This window comes from Cibotium barometz, chromosome 16 (genome assembly GCF_041138505.1).
Source record: "Cibotium barometz isolate CiBa-2024 chromosome 16, ASM4113850v1, whole genome shotgun sequence".
Taxonomy (NCBI): domain Eukaryota; kingdom Viridiplantae; phylum Streptophyta; class Polypodiopsida; order Cyatheales; family Cibotiaceae; genus Cibotium; species Cibotium barometz.
Window position 1 is genome coordinate 32,383,169 of NC_141061.1, and position 23,265 is coordinate 32,406,433.

Genomic DNA, 23,265 nt, shown 5'->3' on the forward strand with positions numbered 1-23,265 from the left:
CTGTCTTTTTCTATGCATAAGGTATACTCTCTATTCACAGAGTTTACATGTGTATAGACATAGTCACCACAATGCTTGCCAGACCTCCTTATGTTAGAGTTCAATGTGGGAAGTGAAATTGTATGCTAATGTAAGGAGGTCTCACAAGTATTGTGAAGTGGGATCCTCTCACATATTAGAGCATACATAGGCTCTATTCATGTATGCATATAGATCATGCATAGAGCTTAAAGCTTAATGCATTATTATTAATACATTAATCTTAATACTAATATTATTAGATTTTATAGATATGGTCATCATGGGAATCATCACCAAAAACGGACCAAGATACACCTCCCATACCCATAGATGACCTTGATTTACGTAGTGTTTTTGAGGCACAAGTGGCTTAGAATCAATTGAAATCTAGGTACGGGGACAAGAAATTAAGGAGCAATTGAGTCACTCGAGCTTATTTGCCGCCTTCTATGTGCCAGACACTTCAGTTATCCCCATAGTCACCTGTTTCCATGCGTCCCACTTCCTTCCCTACCCCTCTCACTTCTAATTTGCCTACCCCTCACTCTCACTTTCCCTACTCCTCATCCTTGAGCTCCTCCTAGTGCTGCTCAACGCACTCTTGTCCTACCCACAATGCAATCTCCTCAACATGCAGCATCCTCACACGATGCCACTCACAGGTGGTGAGATAGCTCAAGGGCTTCTTATAGCCATCGGCAATCTAGTAAGGGGGGAGGTGGGTGCGGGATAGTTTGGAGGAGGTGTGTGGTCACCTTCACCTATAGCGCAAACGACGTGCCTAGGGAGAGTGGTATGCTTTACTATACCCTTGATGATGAGGGCATGCCTTTTATGGATGACACACAAGATGCAGGGTTTATTATACCTTCCGTCAATTAGTCAACTAAACCTATAGAGATGCCTTTAAACCATGGTGAGAGCAAAAGGATAGAGATTTCATGTATGTGGTAGAGTGCATGCATGAGTGATTCCCAAACCCACCACACACATATTTTTATGATGAGTGGGTAAAGAATCACACAATAAAGATCCTCAATAATAGGAAGTCTGGTGCAAGGAGGTGCATGAAAGATGGTTCACAAATTCCCTCCAATTGCACAATTAAGTTATGGAAGAAGGTAAATGAGAAGCCAGGGAAGGTACTCAACACCCTCGGCCAAAAGGCGACATGCGATTTAGCTGGCTAAAAGTAGAGTGCGATAAAGTATGGATCTAGAGGAAAGGAAACTTGGCAAGCACGATTTGTAAGTTTTTTCTTTGCCATTTTTCACTAAGTTTAGTTCATTTATCATCCGTGAATTTCATATCTCATGCGTGTTATAATTTGTTATAGTAGGAAAGGGTAGTAGGTCACCCCTCAATGGCCCAGGAGAATAGGTACCACAAGCATCACAATGAAGCTGAGACTTGGGAGTGGTTCAAACATAAGGGAGTGGTCACCAATGTGGATACCCAACGAGCTCAGCAGGGCAACTTAGTGAGTAGTTGAACTTGAATTTTAATTTATCACCCCCCCAATGTCTCAATCTTATGTTATTTTGCTTGTGGCTAACTTTTTTGCATTGTTTCAATATTTAACGTAAGAAGACAATGCTAAAAGTGGTGGTGCTGAAGGTGGCGGTGCATGTGGTGAAGATGTGGGTGAGGAGAATCTTAATGAAGATTATGTATTAATTTAATTATCTTTCTTAATCATCTTCATCTTTTGTCATGTTTTGTCATGTTTGGACATGAACAACTGATGTAATTTGCAACTATGTAATTTGTAATATAATCCATGACATTGTATTGAAATTATATTGTATGTTTTAAGAGATTAAGTGCTTTAAAAAATGTGATTAATTAGTGTTTAAATAATTAGTATCCCCATTCTGCCCCTAGTTTTTTTTACAGGCAATCTGTGTTGGTGGCTATAGATGTGTGCAGCTATATACGTTGCTACACACATGACTATATGCGCGGTTATATGTGTGGTTATATATGCAGCTATAGCTGCATGCCCCTAACCACATGTATAGCCATGCCTATGGTTGCATGAAGTTTTTTTTCCCTAAATGGATTCCTTTAAATTTGTGCGACTCCCAATTGTGGCGGCTATGCTCTTTGTTTGTTGTAGTACCCAATGCCCTTACATTTGATGAGTTGGTTATAGTGCTCTTGCAAGAAGAGAAATCATAGTAAAACCAAACTATTATGTGTGTGGGAGATCATACATATTTCACTACCAATCAAAAAAACCTTCTCCCAAGGTAACTAGAAGCCAAAGGCAAACTCAGTCCAGTCTTCTCCAAGAAGGGGGGTAATAAGCCTAAGAAGAAAGGAAAATGCAACTATTGTCGAAAACTACGCCAATATATTGATAGCCATTTTTTCAGCTATCCACATTACCACAAGGAGCTACCTCGGCCAAGGAAAATCACATTACCACAAGGAGCTACCTCGGCCAAGGAAAATCACATAAACTCTTTGTCATAAAATACCTTTTCACTGTATATAGGCGTGTGTGCGTTAGGGACTTTACCCATATCTTCTATATATTTTCTATATTATTTTAAAAAAAAGTTTTTGCTAGCCACTCATCAAAAATAAATAAAATTATTACGGCCCATTTTGTGTAAATATTTCATTTCATATAAGGGCCTAAATATGGGGGTCTCTATTTTCTCTAGTTATGTAAATACTTCATTAGGTGTGTGTATTATAAAACCTAATTATATTTTTATTTATTTATTTATTATTATTATTATTATTCATAATACTTTTGGACCATCATTGTACATATGCTTCAACTTCACCATGCATAAGTAAATCCTTTGCCCTCACATTTCTACCCACACCATATAGAAAGCCTACTACCCAAATCACTTTTTCCCTTAGACTATTTCATCTTTTATTCTCTCATCTACCCTAAAATAATGAGAGTCTCCCTCCCTTTTGACTTCCATAGTTTAGTATTTTTGTATATATTTTTTACTATTAAATATTTTATATATTTTCATTAAATACTTTTTCATATATCAATTATTTTTGTATATTTTATTTTAGTATTTTTATTCACAATTAGATCTCTTTGTTTATTTTATTTTCCTATCATAATAGCCATATTGTCATGATATGTTGACTGGTTAAATACTAGCTTGTTTTTTTTAATTATGTAAATCCTTATAAAATGAAAAAAATCTCCTCCATGCAAGTGTCCACATACACTTGTCTCTAAGGTCAGGGCATGATGTATTGGGGGGCTCACTCTTGGAGCTATCAAGAAATTCCACCAATGGGAACCCACACAAAGATTTTAAAAATTCAGAAAATACATGATTCTCCTGAATTTTTGGTGCCCCCCTCCACTCCGAATTTGGACTGGTCATCAAAAGACAAAAGTTAGCTCGGGAGCTCAGAAATATGCTCAATTGTTTTGAGAATTTTTGGAGCTAATGGCGGTGAGATATGAATTTTTTATTGAACCCCAGTTTGCCCACTTTTTGGCAAGGTATACCTAGTCTCTTCTCACCTCCCCTACACATTCATCACCTACACACTTACTCATTCCTTTCTCACTCCATCAAACCTGCAAACTTCATGTCCTCTCTCACCCTCTCCATCTTTGCCCTCTCCTTCCATCTCCATTTGCTCTCATATCTACTCTACACCCATACCTCATCTCCATTTCTTTCCCTACTACTCCCATATTACTAAATTATTTTCCCAATCTCAAAAAATACATAAAAATTCATCATGAATGTATCATATTAACCTCTACAAATATGGGGTTTTCATCTACAAAAACCCCCATGTTCTTCACCTCAATCAACTTTTGTGACGTCAAATGCAAGAAGGAGATTGGCGGTTAACTTAAAGATCTACACATGGGAGAATCCAAGCTTCTTCGAGCTTTCAACCACACAAAGGATCTTTCCAAATCTTTACTCCTCTCACTCAACCTCTCACCCATTTATACATTGTACTACTAACTTTTTATAGTGATTACTAACTACTAACCACTAACATATGTAAATAAGCACCCAGTCTACTACTTTTTGAGTAGGCATTACTACAAGTCATTTGCTCAGCCTCTACATCACACTCTCCTCTTCCCTTCAATAATTCTCTCACCTTGAGCCCACATTAATGTGACTCAAGGGATAAGAAGAGGCCCACTCTCATTTCAAAATAAAAAATCCATAATCTATGATTTTTCATAATAAAATTGATTACGCTTAATCCTAATTGGGGCTTCTCAAACCTATAAATGGAGCCCCCTCCATTCCTTGAAAAAAGAGGAGATTACACACATTATACACCACTCCAAACTCTAGTGTGTAAGGAGATAGTGAACTTGTGAGCTCTCTCTATACATTAATACCTTTGATTACATAGAGAAGCTTGAAGCTTGAAGCTTGTCATGTCATTGTGAGGGCTTGAGTGATGCCATACTCCCTATCATAATTGTATCTTGCCTTTGTTGCATAAATAAGATTAGTAGTTTGGGTGCAATTGTGTACAAAATCTTGGACTCCTACATCTCCAAAGTTCATTTAGCAAAGTGGTCCGATGTTTGATTTAAGGTAAATTTGATCTTTGTATTTTGTGGTGTGATTTTATGCTTGGCGGCTTAAGGGCCTGTTTTTGATTTGTTACCTTTCATTCCATGGTAAGAGGGTTGTATGGTGAGAGGGCTCCCATAACCTTAAGACCATGTGTATACCGACAACAAAATCAAGCTTATAGTGTCTCTATAAGTTCTTCTCCAAGTTTGGTGTGCATATATTTGTGTTATGCTAGTCTTCTCCACACATAATACCATATGTTATGAGTGTTTGTTGAGGGTGTGTGTGTCTTTTGATTGATGTATATGGTTAGCTTGTATTGATTGGCTACAAGGAAAGATCTTTGGTGTCCTAGTTCACACACATAACTAGGTGGTGTCCCTTTCTTGTTGAGTGTGTGGTTTTGGGTTTCTTATGTTTGTGTTACATTGTGCCCCAAGCCCATTGAGTAACACGGGAGCCTTGAGGAGTGCTGAGAGGCCTCTCTTCTTGTTGCCCGCCCCGAATTGCCTCAATTTTGGTGCCCCCACTGAGGACGAGCAGTTTTTGAATGGGTATTTAAGGTACATCGATCTCTTTAACATATAAATTTCCTTGTGTGCTTGTTGGGTATCATATTTTAAGAAGAAAAGTTGGTACTTTTGTGTGATCTTTCATGAATAATCCACCTCCTCCTAATCCTCTTGGGCTTCAATTCAACGAGTTTCATTGGGTGCACTTCATTAGAGTGAATGTTTGCATTGATAGAAAAATTTTCTACCAACAACGCATGGTTCTTCTTTTTGGTCCAGAAAGACTAAGAGAGGTTTTAGCATCACCTAATCCTGTCATACTTCCCATTGTAGATTACACCATTTCTTTTGATGTGCATATTTTCATCTTGTTTTAGCTTAGTTTTATGAATCAAGAAGACTTATACCGTAGGTTAATTTCGTATGCTAGGCAAGAAATACACATAGTTGTTGGTAGTAAGTTACAATTTCAGCGTGTCATTCATCTTATATTTGGACCTAGGCAAGTAGCAGCCATTAATGCCTCAGTTAATCCATTTATTTTGCCTTTAATTCGTTACGACATAAGCTTTGACGTCTACATTTTCATTCTACTTTGAAAAAAAAAAAGAGTGAGAGAGAAAGAGAGTGAAGGAAGACCTTTGTGCAATCATATTTGTGCTTCTTCTTCTTAAGCATGGATACCACCTCGGGGGGGTCACTATATGTAAAATATCCCTATCGTGTGCGTTCAAGGCATATATTTTAAATCCCTTATTTGTGAAATTTTTAATCTATATAATATCCCCTTTTCTTTATGAATCTGTAAATTTTTTTGAAAAAATTTTAAATCATACCCTTATGTAAATATATTTCTATAAGTTTCATAAATTAAAATTATGCTTCTGTTGAACGCACGTGATATTCACATTTTTTTGTGAGTGACCCCCCCGAGGATACCACTAGGCAAATGAGTGGCTATCCCTTATTCTTTGGAGAGCCTGGTGAGGATGCTGAGTTGTTCTTATCAAACTTAAGAATGGCACTCCACATAAAGAGAGTGGTAGGAGACCAAGAGTGCTTAGACATGTTTGAGTTGGTCCTACGAAGAGATGCTTCCACTTGGTTTCAATCTCTACCTGCACCCGCACGAGTAGATTACAAGGGGGTCATACAACTTTTTAGAGACAATTAATTCACTCCTTTGAACACACAAAAGCTATGGCAAGAAATAGTTGCTCATAAGCAAAAGGATCTAGAGGACTACTTGAGTTATAAGCAAGAATTCTTACGTCTTTGGACTCTTTGGTTGCGTAGTCTTTCTAACCCTGGAGATGGTGCAAAATTCTTGAAGAAGGAGAGATTTATTACAGGGATGCACCCATCACTAAAATTGGAAGTAGAGTCAGGAGAGCCCACAACATTTGATGTTGCTGAGGCTAGGGCTACCAAGAAACTCCGAAAGATGAGGTGTATTGGGGGGGCTTTATCTTTGATGACTCAAAGCCTAGGGAAGAGGTACAGTCTTGCACTCGTAGAGAATTACCTGAGGTCACAGTCGAGGTGATAGAAAAGTTAAATGAGCCTTTAAATAACTTGTCTATCCACTTTGCACAAGCTGTGGAACAGAAGGGCCAAGCTAAAAGGGTTGAAGAACAAGAGCCACGACCTAGGCGACTCTTGCAATGTTGGAATTGTGGAGAGTCAGGGCATGGGATGTATAATTGTCCTTGGCCTCGTGGGGAGCCAGGGAAGCCTAACATGAATTATCGAGTGATGAATGCAGGTGAAGGCACTAGTCAACAACAACCGATGATTTTGCAGAGGCCCAATGCAACAAGACCACCTCCACGAGGAGTGGAAGGGATGCCGCCCTTGCCAGACCCAAATATACATGTGGTAGAGGTAACAAAGGCCAAGGAGGTAGACATTGAAGCAAATGGTTTCAAACGAAGGCGTGGAAAAGAGAAGGAAAAGGAGGGTGTGGCATCACAAAGTGACCATGGACCAGGAAAGAAAGTGAAGGAAAACAAGGAAGTCAAGAGGAGACGATGTCATATAAACCTCCAAGATTTCCCCCTTGGACATGGTATGGCTCCATACAACCTTTTGGAAGACATGAGAGGTAAGGGTCCTGATATCTCATGGCCTCAATTTCTAGCCTTATGTCCACAAGTTAGGAGAGAATTAACAAAGTCCGTAAGCACTAGGAGAAAAACAAAAGAGAATGTGCATGTTGTAAAAATTTCACAAGCCGAGATGGGATGAGGACATTACACCTATATTAGATTGCTACATCAAGGGAAGGCTAGTTAAGAAGGGTCTAGTAGATGGGGGTTCACAAATTTGCATCATGACAGAGGACCTTATGCAAAGACTAGGCATGCATATTCATGAAACACCTGAAATTAAGGTGAAAATGGCAAACAATAGCAAAGCAAAGTGTCTTGGGATTTGTAAGAATGTTTCTATGAAAGTTTTTGGCATTAAGAAGGTTGTTGATTTTTATGTTATGTCCACCAAGGGAAGTGGTTATCCATTTATCCTAGGTAGACCATGGCTAATGAGAATGCGAGCATTGCAGGATTGGGAAAATGGAAAGTTAATTTGCAGGAATGAAAATCATAAGAAGATTATCTTTGACATGAAGGAGCAACAACGAGAGGAGATAAATGAAGAATCTACTCAAGGTGAAACAGAGGAGGATTTGACCGATGACACCTCAGAGGAAGAAAGCAGCAGTAGCACTATGGAAGAGGAGATAAATGAAGAATCTACTCAAGGTGAAACAGAGGAGGATTTGACCGATGACACCTCAGAGGAAGAAAGCAGCAGTAGCACTATGGAAGAGGAGTCTTCCATTGAAGTCATGGGGGTAAGATTCAGAGCAAAAGACAAAGAGACACCCTATCAAGGTTTGGAGGAGGTAGGCTCTCAAGAAGACCAAATTGTGCATGATGAAGAAATGTTTGATGCTATGCTCTCAAAAACGCTTACATCGGTGGAAGGAGACGAGTTTAAATGTGTACTAAGGAAATTTCCTAGGATTTTTGCTAAAGATTACACAGATGTGCATGGCGTAGAGGCCATCCAACACAAGATCGAGCTAAAGCTAGAAGCCAAACCTAAGGCACAAAAGCTACGAAGACTAGGAGTCATCAAGGAGCAAGCACTACTCAAAGAGGTGAGGAAGCTTCTAGCAACGGGATTCATATATCCTATAGAAAATTCTGAGTGGGTCTCTCCCATCGTGGTCACTCCCAAGAAGAACGGCAAATGGAAGGTGTGTGTGGACTATCGTCCACTCAACGAGGCGACAAAAAGGGACCACTTTCCTCTCCCATTTCAAGATGAGATCCTAAATGAGGTAGCAGGTCATGAGAAGTATACGATATGTGATGGCTACTCGGGTTACTTTCAAATTGGGATTGCATTGGAGGATCAATTGAAAACAACCTTCATCACTCCTTGGGGTTGTTATGCTTTCAGAGTCATGCCATTTCTTTTGACCAATGCTCCAGCGACATTTCAATGTTTCATGAACATGGTGTTTCAAGCATTCTTTGGGAAATCCATTAGAGTGTTCATAGATGATTTTTGCATCTATAGCTCTAAGTCATTGCATGTGCAGAGGGTGGAAGAAGGCTTGAAGAAACTCTACGACATGGGGGGCCAACTCAATCTCGACAAATCATATTGGTGTGAGGATGAAGTAATCTTGCTTGGTCATAAGGTTTCTTCCAAAGGCATTGAGGTGGATCTGACAAAGGCAAAGGCTCTTATCGACCTACCATCTCCAAAGAGTCTCAAGGAGGCCATCTCATTCATTCAAAAGGTAAAGTACATGTCACGCTTCATTCACTTATTCACCCCTTGCAAAAATTGACTCAACAAGTAGAGTTTGCATGGTCTAATGAGCTTGAGGAGTACTTTTGTAACATTAAAGTCATTTTGTCAGAGCTACCAACACTCATGCCTCCTTGATGGGAGTACACTTTCTTTGTTAGCTCTAGTGTTGGAAAGGAAACAGTGGGTGCAGTTTTGTTAGAGCAAGATCCCCATAGTACTAGGATGCGGCCCATCTACTTTGTTAGTAGGGTCATGAATGTCTTGGAGAAAGGCTACACGGAAGCAGAACTCATGATGCTTGCTCTCATCTTTGCGGTGAGAAAACTTAGATCCTACTTGTTACCAAAACCTTTTGTAATTCTCATAGTAGCAAAAAATTTGTTTCCTTGGGTGTCTTCTCAAATGTCTATCAGTGCTAGAATCACAAAGTGGGTTATGGAATTGCAAGAATTCCAATACTCTTTCAAGGTAAAAGATAGTGTGCATGCACAATTGGCAGGGATTCTCACTTATAGAGTGCATGAAAAGGAGATTAAGGTGCCTGAAGTAAAGACCCTACCATTGCCACCACCCAAAACTATACCTAATGCATTCACCTTGTTCTTTGATGGAGCTTTTAAAAAAGCCAAAGGTAAAGCAGGAGGAGGGCTGGTACTGCTCAACCCAAATGGAGAGGTGGTTATGAAGGAGAAGGTCAACTTGCCAAGTTCTACTAGCAACAATGAAGCAAAGTACGACATACTACTTCATGGCTTGAAGGTGTGCATCAATCAAGGGATACGTCTCCTGGTAAAAGGGGATGCACTTCTTATTATAAGGAAAATTTTAGGCATTTAGGCACACAAGAATGAAAGATTAAGGCAAAAGGTTCATGCTATCTGTAGGTTGTTTAATCAATTTGAGGAGGTGCAATTGTATCATATTCCTAGGAAACAAAATGAGGATGCTGATCTACTTGCACAACAAGCTATTGCATGTGTTAAGAAGGAAATGCAAGTAGTCTTGGCTGCAACGGCTATTAAGCAACCACGGTACCAAGGAATGGAGACACTGGCTCCCATAGTGAGCTACATCTTGGAAGGTGAACTCCCACAAGACTTCACAAGGGCACAAAAGAGGAGGCTCATGAAGAGGGCAAGTTCTTTCTTGTTCTTAGAAGGTGCCCTCTACCAAAGAGGAAAAGATCAAGTGTGCAAAAGAGTACCAACAACCAAGGAGGTTCCAGCCATTTTAGAGGGTTTGCATGAAGAAGCATGTGGTGGCCATTTTGCTTAAGAACTAACTGTGAAAAAGATTTTTCTTGCTAGGTATGTTTGGCCAAGCTTACATGTGGATGTCCAACATTGGTGTAGGAGCTGTCATAACTACCAAGTCAATGGTAATCAAAGGTTGCTACATGGTCCACGCCAATTAGTCATTGCAAGTGGTCCATTTGAAAAATGGGGCATTGATGCTATGGGTACACTACCTAGAACTAAAAATGGAAAACTGCACATCTTAGTGGCCATAGACTACATGACTAGGTGGGTGGAGGCTCAAAGTGTAGCAAGGGTGAATGGAAAGACTGTAAGCAAATTTGTTTACACTCATATATGTTGCAGATTTGGCACACCCTTGGAGATTGTTTCTGACAATGGTCCAGGTTTTAGAAAAGGTTTGCTCACCGAAGTTTGTGAAAAGCTTCATATTTCACATCGTCATAGCACACCCTACTATCCCCAATCAAATGGGTTAGTAGAGAAGGCTAATGGTGTCATTGCAGGAATCATAAGGAAGATGGTGGAGAACAAGACGAAGCTTTGGGATGAGTTCCTTGATGGAGCACTATGGGCATACCAGACTACCTACCGAGAAGCAACGGGGTTTACGCCCTTTCACTTGGTTTATGGTCAAGAGGCATTGCAGCCTATTGAGCTCAACATTCCAACAATGCGGCTACATGGAAAAGGTGGACTAGGAGATCAAGATGCATGGGTAGATCAACTTCTCACTTTAGTTGAGCTAGAGTGGAAAAGAGAAGCTGCATACGAGTGTTATAGAAGAAAAGCCATGCAAGCAGCAGAGAAGTTCAATGCAACTTTGAAATGCAACTTTGAAAGACAAGTGCATCAAAAGAAGGAGATCTTGTGCTAAGGTATGATAATCGACTTGATAATCGGTTTGATGCTAAGTTTGAAACTAGATGGTAGGGACCATACATTGTCAAGAAGGTTTTCAACTCTAGCTATTATCAGCTCATGGATTTGGATGGCAAAGAACATTCTAAGAAGGTTAATGGCTATAGACTCAAGCCATACTTGAGTTGCATTCTACCGACAGACTTACAAAAGCAACCACAAAAAGGAGATAAAAGGGCATGTAAGTTCTGTGGTTTGAGTGATGGCTGTGGTGCAAAACACAAGGAACAGAAGAAAGATGGACAAGAGAACCACAGTACACCACTTGCTTTAAAAGGCCTACATTATGATGGTACATGAATATACCATCATCTAGGGGGAGGGCTAATGATAGCCATTTTTCGGCTATCCACATTACCACAAGGAGCTAGCTCGGCCAAGGAAAATCACATAAACTCTTTGTCATAAAATACCTTTTCACTGTATATAGGCGTGTGTGCGTTAGGGACTTTACCCACATCTTCTATATATTTTCTATATTATTTTAAAAAAAAGTTTTTACTAGCCACTCATCAAAAATAAATAAAATTATTACGGCCCATTTTGTGTAAATATTTCATTTCATATAAGGGCCTAAATATGGGGGTCTCTATTTTCTCTAGTTATGTAAATACTTCATTAGGTGTGTGTATTACAAAACTTAATTATATTTTTATTTATTTATTTATTATTATTATTATTCTTCATAATACTTTTAGACCATCATTGTACATATACTTCAACTTCACCATGCATAAGTAAATCCTATGCCCTCACATTTCTACCCACACCATATAGAAAGCCTACTACCCAAATCACTTTTTTCCTTAGACTATTTTATCTTTAATTATCTCATCTATCCTAAAATAATGAGGGTCTCCCTCCCTTTTGACTTCCATAGTTTAGTATTCTTGTATATATTTTTTACTATTAAATATTTTATATATTTTTATTAAATACTTTTTCATATATCAATTATTTTTATATATTTTATTTTAGTATTTTTATTCACAATTAGATCTCTTTGTTTATTTTATTTTCCTATCATAATAGCCATATTGTCATGATATGTTGACTGGTTAAATACTAGCTTGTTTTTTTCTTATTATGTAAATCCTTATAAAATGAAAAAAATCTCCTCCATGCAAGTGTCCACATTGTCTCTAAGGTCAGGGCATGATGTATTGGGGGGTTACTCTTGGAGCTATCAAGAAATTCCACCAATGGGGACCCACACAAAGATTTTAAAAATTCAGAAAATACATGATTCTGCTAAATTTTTTGCGCCTAGCTCCTCTCCGAATTTGGACTAGTCATCAAAAGACAAAAGTTATCTCGGGAGCTGAGAAATATGCTCAATTGTTCTGAGAATTTTTGGAGCTAATGGCGGTGAGATATGAATTTTTTATTGGACCCTAGTTTTCCCACTTTTTGGTAAGGTATACCTAGTCTCTTCTCACCTCCCCTACACATTCATCACCTACACACTTACTCATTCCTTTCTCACTCCATCAAACCTGCAAACTTCATGTCCTCTCTCACCCTCTCCACCTTTGCCCTCTCCTTCCATCTCCATTTGCTCTCATATCTACTCTACACCCATACCTCATCTTCATTTCTTTCCCTACTACTCCCATATTACTAAATTATTTTCCTAATCTCAAAAAATACATAAAAATTCAGCATGAATGTATCATATTAACCTCTGCAAATATGGGGTTTCCATCTACAAAAACCCCCATGTTCTTCACCTCAATCAACTTTTGTGACGTCAAATGCAAGAAGGAGATTGGCAGTTAACTTAAAGATCTACACATGGGAGAATCCAAGCTTCTTCGAGCTTTCAACCACACAAAGGATCTTTCCAAATCTTTACTCCTCTCACTCAACCTCTCACCCATTTATACATTGTACTACTAACTTTTTATAGTGATTACTAACTACTAACCACTAACATATGTAAATAAGTACCCAGTCTACTACTTTTTGAGTAAGCATTACTACAAGTCATTTGCTCAACCTCTATATCACACTCTCCTCTTCCCTTCAATAATTCTCTCACCTTGAGCCCACATTCATGTGACTCAAGGGATAAGAAGAGGCCCACTCTCATTTCAAAATAAAAAATCTATAATCTATGATTTCCCATAGTAAAATTGATTAGGTTAAATCCTAATTGGGGCTTCTCAAACCTATAAATGGAGCCCCCTCCATTCCTTGAAAAAAGGAAAGATTACACACATTGTACACCACTCCCAACTCTAGTGTGTAAGGAGATAGTGAACTTGTTAGCTCTCTCTATACATCAATACCTTTGATTGCATAGAGAAGCTTGAAGCTTGAAGCTAGTCATGTCATTGTGAGGGCTTGAGTGATGCCATACTCCCTATCATAATTGTATCTTGCCTTTGTTTCATAAATAAGATTAGTAGTTTGGGTGCAATTGTGTACAAAATCTTGGACTCCTACATCTCCAAAGTTGATTTAGCAAAGCGGTCCGATGTTTGATTTAAGGTAAATTTGATCTTTATATTTTGTGGTGTGATTTTATGCTTGGCGGCTTGAGGGCCTGTTTTTGATTTGTTGCCTTTCATTCCATGGTAAGAGGGTTGTATGGTGAGAGGGCTCCCGTAACCTTAAGACCATGTGTATACCGATAACAAAATCAAGCTTATAGTGTCTCTCTAAGTTCTTCTCCAAGTTTGGTGTGCATATATTTGTGTTATGCTAGTCTCCTCCACACATAATACCATATGTTATGAGTGTTTGTTGAGGGTGTGTGTGTCTTTTGATTGATGTATATGGTTAGCTTGTATTGATTGGCTACAAGGAAAGATCTTTGGTTACCTAGTTCACACACATAACTAGGTGGTGCCCCTTTCTTGTTAAGTGTGTGGTTTTGGGGTTCTTATGTTTGTGTTGCATTGTGCCCCAAGCCCATTGAGCAACACAGGAGCCTTGAGGAGTGCGTAGAGGCCGCTCTTCTTGTTGCCCACCCGGACTGCCTCAATATTAATAGAAAAAGACTAGAGAATGAGAAAAATAAAGAGTTGGGAATGGCTATGGTGCTGATGCATCAACATCGAGTGCTAAAAAAAGAAGTCAATGAATGTAGAAAAATGTTAGAGAATGAGAATGAGAATAAGAAAGAGTCAAGCATGGCTGTGGTGGGGCTGATACATCAATATCATGTTGAAAAGGAGGAGTCAATATCATGTTGAAAAGGAGGAGTCAATAAACTATGCACAAGATTATTAGTATTCATATTGTACACTACAGTTATCACCCTTCTATCCATGATGATGTATGCATGTCACTGATACATTAACATATATCTGGTATTTTGATAGTGGCACTAGCAAGAACATTACTTCTCAATGCCATTTGTTTTTCTCCCTTGATTCTACTCCTTAAGAAGGCACAATACATGTGCAAATAGCTCCTCATATCCAATGAAAGGAGTTATTAAGGTTGTGATCACTACTAAAAATGGTAGTATAATCACTCTCTCAGAAGTCTTATTTATGTCAAGCATAAAAGAGTCAGTCGCTGTTAGGGTAGGCCTAGTGGTTACATTTGATGATGACACATGTATATTGCATGACCAGAGTGATGGAGACATCATTGTGGTATCAAGTACTCTAAGCCACGAGCTTTATAGGTTGGTCAATTACAAGAGTTTGGTTTATAATTCTTGTTCAATTACTACCCCACAAGTGATATGAGTGATGTAGAGCTAGCGGCATACCCGCTTTGGTCTCACTAAAGTTTATTGTATATTAAAAGGAAAGAGATGGTGTTTGAGTTTGCAAAAGCTGGAGGCCCCTATCAAGAATTCATATATGTGAGGGGTGTATTTGGGAAAGGTGCAACAAATATCATTCCCAGAAGAAGGATTGATAAGGGTTATTTAGACTTTATAGCTTATACATAGTGATGTATGTGGTCCTATGAGGAAACCATCGGGCGATATCTCTACTTTGTGACTTTTATTGATGACTATAGGAATATCCATTAAAATCAAAATTAAAGGTTTTTACATGCTTTAGACACTTTGTTTCTATGGCTAAAAATGTGTCTATATGTAAAGTTGGCATCCTTCATATAGATCGAGGAGGGAGTATATGTTAAAGGAGATTCTTCATACATATATGGCTGAAAGAACCATAAAATATCAATGCACGTTGCCTTACACACCTCAGCAAATGGTGCGCGACTACGAGAAAGAATATATCTCTCATGGATATGGCACATTACATGGTAAAAGACCAAGATTTTCCTTAGCAAAATGTTGTACGGATGAGAGAAAGAATATATCTCTCATGGAGATGGCACGTTTCATGGTTAAAGGCCAAGATTTGCCTCATGTTTTTTAGTTGGAGGCAATACCGCTTATTTGCCCCACCAAGGCCTTGCAGACAACTACCCCTTATAAAGATTGGAATGGTAACCTAAATAGATGCCCCACCAAGGCCTTGTAGACAACTACCCCTTATAAAGATTGGAATGGTAACCTAGCCCTTTATGAATCATTTACGTATTTTTGGTTGTCTTTCTTAGGCTCTTGTGCCTTGCAACAACACAATAAGCTGGATCATGAGGTAACAAAATGCATTTTTATGGAATATAACTCAAAAAAACAAAGGGTATAGACTCTACCATCTAGCCACAAGATGGGTTTTGGTGAGTAGAAATGTTGTCTTTATTGAGAACTCAATTCAACCCATGCTTTTATGTTTAAAAAATGAAAATGTATGCTCATAGGACATCTTTGATATACTTCTACATTTGTACAATGTTGGACAACCATATGTGAATTGAATGAATGCTCAACAAGGTGCTATAAATCAGCCTATACCGATTGAAAATTAGTTCAATCCAATAAAGGTGAGTATTCTTACAAAAAGAGAGATTTATAAATCAAAATATTACTTTTAAGCATAAAAGGTTCGCACTAATCCATTTAAACAATATAATTAATAAAAGCATGGTTTTTAAAGAAGAACCATAGATTAAAATGCTTCCCAAGCATTAGAGGGGTTAGGAAGAAGATTGCCATTTAGAAAAACACCATTGTTTGGGCTTACCCTTGGTTTTGTTGAAATTAGGGCATTGTGATGAGCTATGGTGGATCAAACACTAGAATCAACATCATTAACAAAGTGATTAGTAAATAATTAAGACATCAGTAATTAGCAAATAGCTTAATGTAGGCATGGATAATCAAAAACCAACAAATTCTCATTAGGGCAATGCCTCAATTTATACAGTTTACATCAAGCATCAAATCCCACTGATTTCTCCATGATTCACTCCACCTCTTCACTTTTCCCATAATATCTCCCATAATATCTCCACACTTCCTAAATCTTCTCATGCTACCCTTTATTCTCTCCCAGTAGATTCTTCTCACCTTTTCACAGGTTCTTTCACATTTACTCATCCTCTTTTATAGCCTCTAACCAAGGGCTTGTTCCCGCACACACCCTATTCACTTGTATTTTCAACACCTCCCCTCAAGTGAATACTCCTAGTACACCTAGACCCTATACCAAGTTTGCCTCCCCTTACTTGATAGTCCGTGGTCAGTGTCTAGCACACCTCCCCTCAAGTTAACTTAGCACACTTGGACCCTGTACCAAGTTTCTCTCTTACTTGATAGCCCGCGACCAGTGCCTCAAGTCCCTAAACTCACTCTCTCTCTCTCTATGTGTCCAAGGCTTACTATAGTTGCTCCCGACCTTGACTAAAGCGCCCACACAACCTTGACTAAAGCGCCCACACATACATCTATCTACCATGTGGCTTACATCATCGGTGGCTCAAAGGTGGTTTTACTTTGTTGGGGCAGGTTACATTGGGTTGTGGGCTCTCTCTCTCTCTCTCTCTCTCTCTCTCTCTCTCTCTCTCTCTCTCTCTCTCTGAGATTTTCACATGGCTCCTCACTCTTTGGAGCCTCACATCTTCTCTTTTCTTCAGTCTTCTTGTCGTGGCAGCTTCTCTCCACGCGTCCATGTCTTTCTCTTCTTTCAGTCTTCTTGGGGGAGCTTCTCTTCTTGTGGTAGCTTCTCTTCTCGTGTCCATGTCTTCCTTGAATTCTTCCTTTAGATCTTCTTCTCGGTGTGGATCCTCTTCTTGGAAAGAGATATCCTTCTTCTTCCATGGCTGGGGCCATGAGCTTGTCCGTCAGGTCTTTTTGCTCCATGTGAGCAGCATGTTTAAATGTCTTGCTGACAGTTCTTTTGGGCTTTTGATGTTTATCTTGTGTCATTATGCAATGCAAACCCAAATTTATGCGAGAGGTCTTACCTCTTGCCTTATTCTAGACAAGGGTAATGTCTGATCCCATATTTACACTGATATAATGTGCCCAATACATAATGCGTATAGCATTCATTCTTATGCACATTCCCAAATGCAACTCTGGCTATGAATAATCTTGATTTTGAGTGAGATTTACAAGCATTAACCAAGGGTTAAATGCAAAATGATGATTATCACAATTTTATTAGCACAATTTTACCAGAAATTACATTAAATCAAGGGTAACCAATTTGTACGGAATGGTTGGAGTATCAAACCAACTCCGAATTGCAATCTGAAGTTATAGGGATCTGTATCAGATACCTAATGGTTAGTTTGAACCCTCAATTGTACCAAAATATAGTGATTAAGACTAATTAATCACTGATTAGCAAATTAATCTATTGTTTTGTGTACAAAAAACAGAGTATGCGGGGAGTCCAGATCTGGTGCCTTAGACTTCAAATGAGTTCAAATGCTTTCAAAGCCATCAATAGCAATGAGTCTAGTAGAGGATTAAGCCAAGAAACATAAGATTTGACCAAATATTGAAAGCTTAATCTCTATTTTACCAAAGTCATCTGCAGATTTGATGAAGAGCTTGGATCTCACTGTAGACTTTCACTGTAGACTTGATGAAACTGAATTCTGTCTTCACCAGCTTGTAGAGCATTCTTGAAAGCCCCCGGGGCTAAGAGGAATTAGAGGAATTTGATTTGATGAAGTGGAATTTACTGATTTACTGCAGAAAAAGGGAGCTTGAAAAAAACGCGATTTCTCTTCATCCAGTTGGCGGTTTGCGCTTCTAATTTGACTGGCTGGAGGAGCAATGAGTTGGCTATCTATGGCTAGAAGGGTTTGGGCTAATTTTATGTGTGCAAGGAGAGGGAGCTCCTCCACTGGCTAGGGGTACAGAGGCTAGTCGAAAAATAACTAAAAATTTGATTATTTCCTAATTATCTACTAATCTTGATTAATTAGATAATGGACTCATAAACCTGATGGATTCTAGGCATGGCTCTGATACCATGTTGAAATTAGGGCATTGTGATGAGCTATGGTGGATCAAACACTAGAATCAACATCATTAACAAAGTGATTAGCAAATAATTAAGACATAATTAGTGAGTAATTAGCAAATAATTAAGATGTAATTAGTGAGTAATTAGTAAATAATTAAGATGTAATTAGTAAGTAATTAACAAATAATTAAGACATAATTAGTGAGTAATTAGCAACAAATAGCTTAATGTAGGCATGGATAATCAAAAACCAGCAAATTCTCATTAGGGCAATGCCTCAATTTATAGAGTTTACATAAAGCATCAAATCCCACTGATTTCTCCATGATTCACTCCACCTCTTTTCCCTGATTCTCTCCACCTCTTCACTTTTCCCAGAATATCTCCACACTTCCTAAATCTTCTCATGCTACCCTTTATTCTCTCCCAGTAGATTCTTCTCACCTTTTCACAGGTTCTTTCACATTTACTCATCCTCTTTTATAGCCTCTAACCAAGGGCTTGTTCTCGCACACACCCTATTCACTTGTATTTTCAATAGGTTTTTGGCTTGATTCTTTAGGGAAGTGTGAAGCCCACAACAAGAAGAAGCTTGTCCACCAAGTAAAAGAGGCTAATCTCGAAGAGAAGAAGAGGATTAATGTAGCTCCAAAGCTTAGAATTATAATAAACTGAAAATTTCACTAGCATAGAATTACTCCAATATGAAAATACAAAGAAATGGGGGTCTGTTTATAGGTGAGGGAGGCCACCAACCAAGTTCAACTAGAATCTAGAGACTTCCTGCTCCAGTTTGATCCATTTTGGACAAGTTTAGACTAGTTTGGCTTACTTTTTTATTTGGTTTGAAGGAGGAGAGATGAAATATCTCACTTTTTTAATTAAAAAATACCCTCTTGACGTGATTTCTAGTAGGTGCCTCCTTCATGAGCCCTTCTCCCCATTCTGAGGTGTAAAAATTTTTATTTTTTTACTTAAAAATTCTATGTTTTTACTAATAAACCCTGTACTAGTTAACTCTTCATCTTTTGTGAGAATTTACTCATTTTTGGGGGAGTTTCTTATATTCTTTTCCTTTTTCTCATCCCAACACTTGGATTAACCTTATTGGGCCTTCTTGACACTCTTTGGACCTTAATAAGAATTTTTTTGAAATTTTATACCCCTAGGCCAAGATGTTCAATTAACATATTCAATTAATTTCTAATGCACATTGGAAAACTCTTTTTAAGATTATGTTTCAGGGGATCTCTTCCTATTGACTAGGAGAAAATTCTTATCCAAAAATATTTCAAAACTGTATTATCTCTCTCTAGAATATTTTCTCTCTCTAAACCAAAACAGGGTAAAACAATGTTTTCTTGCATTCAAAATTAGGGGATGATTATAGAGACTCAAGGGGAGATTCTTACACCTTTATATCTCAAAAGCTAGAGGGAGGAATCTTACATATAGCACCAATCTAAAATTATAAATTTAAAGAGAAAAAACTTTTATCATCTTAGCTAGACTTTTCCAAACTCACTCCTCATTAAAGGACCCATTCCCCATTGAATATTTGGTTTGAGATGAGAAAAGAAGTGGTGCCATTTTCCCTCCTATTAGATTTGGTTTGGATTGGTACATTATCGTTAGGAGAATGGTAGTGGTGTCATTCTCCTCTGAACCAAAATGCCAAACCACTACCATCCTCTTCAGGAAAGAGGATGATACCAAGACAATGGGGAGGGACAATACATTATCACATTCATATAGATTTTCCTATCATTGGTAAAATAATCATGTCTTTCACAACACACAAATAAAAAGAACACAAAGTAGAAACAAACTAAATATTTCTTGCAATATTACTTACATATCTCAACTTAAAAAAGACATTTATGAATGGAGTCTTGTTATTACTCCACTATCTCAAATTAAGCATAACAAAGACCCACATGTATTCTATTGGATCATTAAAAGACATGAAAGGATTTATACAAAGGTACAAATGGGCAAGAGTGAAGGTTGTATTATAAAAAAAACATAATCCAATACTTCTAAATTACAACTTGGAATGATGAACAATGAACTATTCATGAGCACCTTCAATGTCTCCAATGCTTATGAATTATAGAGCTTTAGCAAGTTGCTCTTTGGTTAAAGGCTCCAAGGGGTATCTTGGTGGAGATTCTTGGTCAAAATAGTCAGTTTTCTCTTTTGCCACAACTCTAGGTGAATCAACCTTCTTGATGCCATGGATCTTCTGATATAAAATTCACACAATTTTTTTGCATATCCTTGTCTTGACGATTATTGGTCACTAAAGAAACCACTTTTATGTGGTTTGCCAAAAGACCTCAATGAAACCCACTCACTGAAGATATCAACAATATGCTGATCTTCTCTATATAAGTTGTTGATGCAATCACCTATGACATTATCTTTTAGATGACCTTGTACATCCTCCATATCTTCAGTATCATACTGAACTCCTATTAAATTGTATGGCTAGGTGGTTTCTAGCACATTCTTGTATCCAGCAAAGCTTTCCTCTTGGCTACAGAAGGTAAGCACAATGAATGTCTCTATCTTTCCCATAAAGGGGGCCTTGTCTGGATTGATTATTCCCACAAATCTTCTAGACCATCTGGCATGTTTACTTACAGCATCTTCCAGACTTATCAACTGCCTCAAATTGATAAAAGACAATAGAATGATTTGTTTTGGGGCTAATGTAGCCTCCATTAAGCCATTGATCAGCATTCCAAACCTATCCTGATCCCATTCCACATCATTGGCTAGACTCATGGAGGTGTCAAGCACACACAACCCAATTGGAGAAAGCTCTCCATGGAAGTGACATGCAAGAAACACTTGACCCTCCATCTCTATATTTACCATACAAACCTTCCATGGAAAACAAGATTTTGAGGTAGAGATACCTTCTCTTGCATTAATGATCCATTCCACATATTTCACAGTTGCAAGAGGGAACTCGGGGGTTGCCTTTCCTACTTGTAATTTGGCCTTCAACCAAGGTTCACAACATGCACACAATCACTCATATTGTTTCTTTCCAATTTTGTAATATTCTGCAAGCTCGCACCATTGATTGGACACCTTTAATGAGCATTTTGTGTTGAAGACCTTGTAAGACCTTATCTTGCTTCATCATCATTTCTCTCTCTATAATGTCAACAACATTACTATTTTGTCTGGACTTGAATAATAAGATGGTTCCATTCTCGATTTTGTCCTAGATGCACTTGACATTCTCTTCACTCAAGCCCAATAGGCACCTCATATTAGTTATGGTTGGCAACTGCCCAACCAATTTTCCTCTCCTTTATTGCCTTTAAAATGTTGATGCACCTCTCATATATGTCGAGAGGATACATGACCATGTGTGTATCCTTGGTAGCAAAGTCATTACTCATGGTGGATACATTAGCCATTGATATAAAATTCTGCAAAAAATAAAAGATATATAAGATAAATGCAATCTTAATACCTTAAAAATTTTAGAAGGATGACACCATCGCCATTCTCCCTTAGTAAGAATCTCAATAGCACAAGAAGGGAATAGCACCACTGTCATTCGTCCCTTAAGGTTTGGAATGGTAGTGGTGCCACTCTTCCCTAAGTAATGGTTTAAGGTTTGGAATGGTAGTGGTGCCACTCTTCCATATTACATTGCTCGGAAGGTAGAATGGCAGTGGTGCCATTCTCTCCTCAAACTATTCTTACCAAGAAGGAATGGCACCATTGCCATTCTCCCCTCATACCATTCTTACCAAGGGAGAACTTCTTCTAGATTGCTTTAAAATCCACTTCATGTGATGATGGTTGATACACAACCATGGCATTTGAAGATCTTCCTTCTTCCACCCTTGTATCTTCTTGCTCTTTTCTTGCCCCTCCTTCCTATGTTGAATCTCCACCTGTCCCTGACTTCTGACCTTCCTCATCACCTTCTTTCATACCTTTGTCACCACTAGCATCCCCACATGTCTCCCCATCCTTCTTAGTCTTCTTTGGTATCTTCTTTTATTTCTTGCCTTGACTACATTCTTGAAATTTTTGAGAAGTTGATCAATGTTGTATGTATCTGATGTACACCACCCTCTACTTGTCATGCTATCTTCCTTGGAGGAGTTCATCCTCGCATCTTCATAGCACGAAGGTTCTAATTGGTATATTGTTCCTCCTGGTGCATACACATTTATGCAATGTATATCTAATTTTCCAACAACATCACCTTCTTCTAGTTGATTGACTTGACCCACATCGCTATACTCACCATGTTGATACATAAATAAGTGAACACGGTGTAGTTTTTGGAGAGCAGTGTTGTAATTGTCAAGGTACCACCCTTTAGGATCTAGGACACCATCCACATAAGAAACCTCTGTGGATTTTCGCTTTGCTTTCATCACCTTTGATATATCTATTCAAAAAATGGAAAACATAAAAATAATAAGATCATTGTAACACTTATAAATTAAAAAACATTGAAATATAAATAAGATTGAATATGAGATATTTGTATAGAAACAATTCCACAGTAATAAGATATTAGACACACATCCCCTAACATATTGATTACACTTTTTTCAAGAAGATAAATCCAAACAGTAATGTAACACTAGGGAGCTATTCAAAAGTATACTCTCATAAATAAATGAACAATATGAAGAAAGAAAATTAACATTAAGGTCTTACCATTCTCAAGCCCTCCCATCACCTTGATTCAAGGGGGGAATGGCACCACTACCATTCTGAGGGCCTCTCATCACCCTAAATGAGAGAACGGCAGTCGTGCCATTCTAAAGGTCTCCCATCACATCACCTTGAAGGGGAGAATGGCACCACTGCTATTCTCCCTTACATT

General features: G+C 38.3%; 1 pseudogene; it reads left to right on the plus strand.

The window, feature by feature from the left end:
* The first annotated feature begins 9,346 nt into the window (after positions 1-9,346).
* Positions 9,347-21,073, plus strand: LOC147630568 (uncharacterized; annotated as a pseudogene).
* The last annotated feature ends 2,192 nt before the right edge of the window (positions 21,074-23,265 follow it).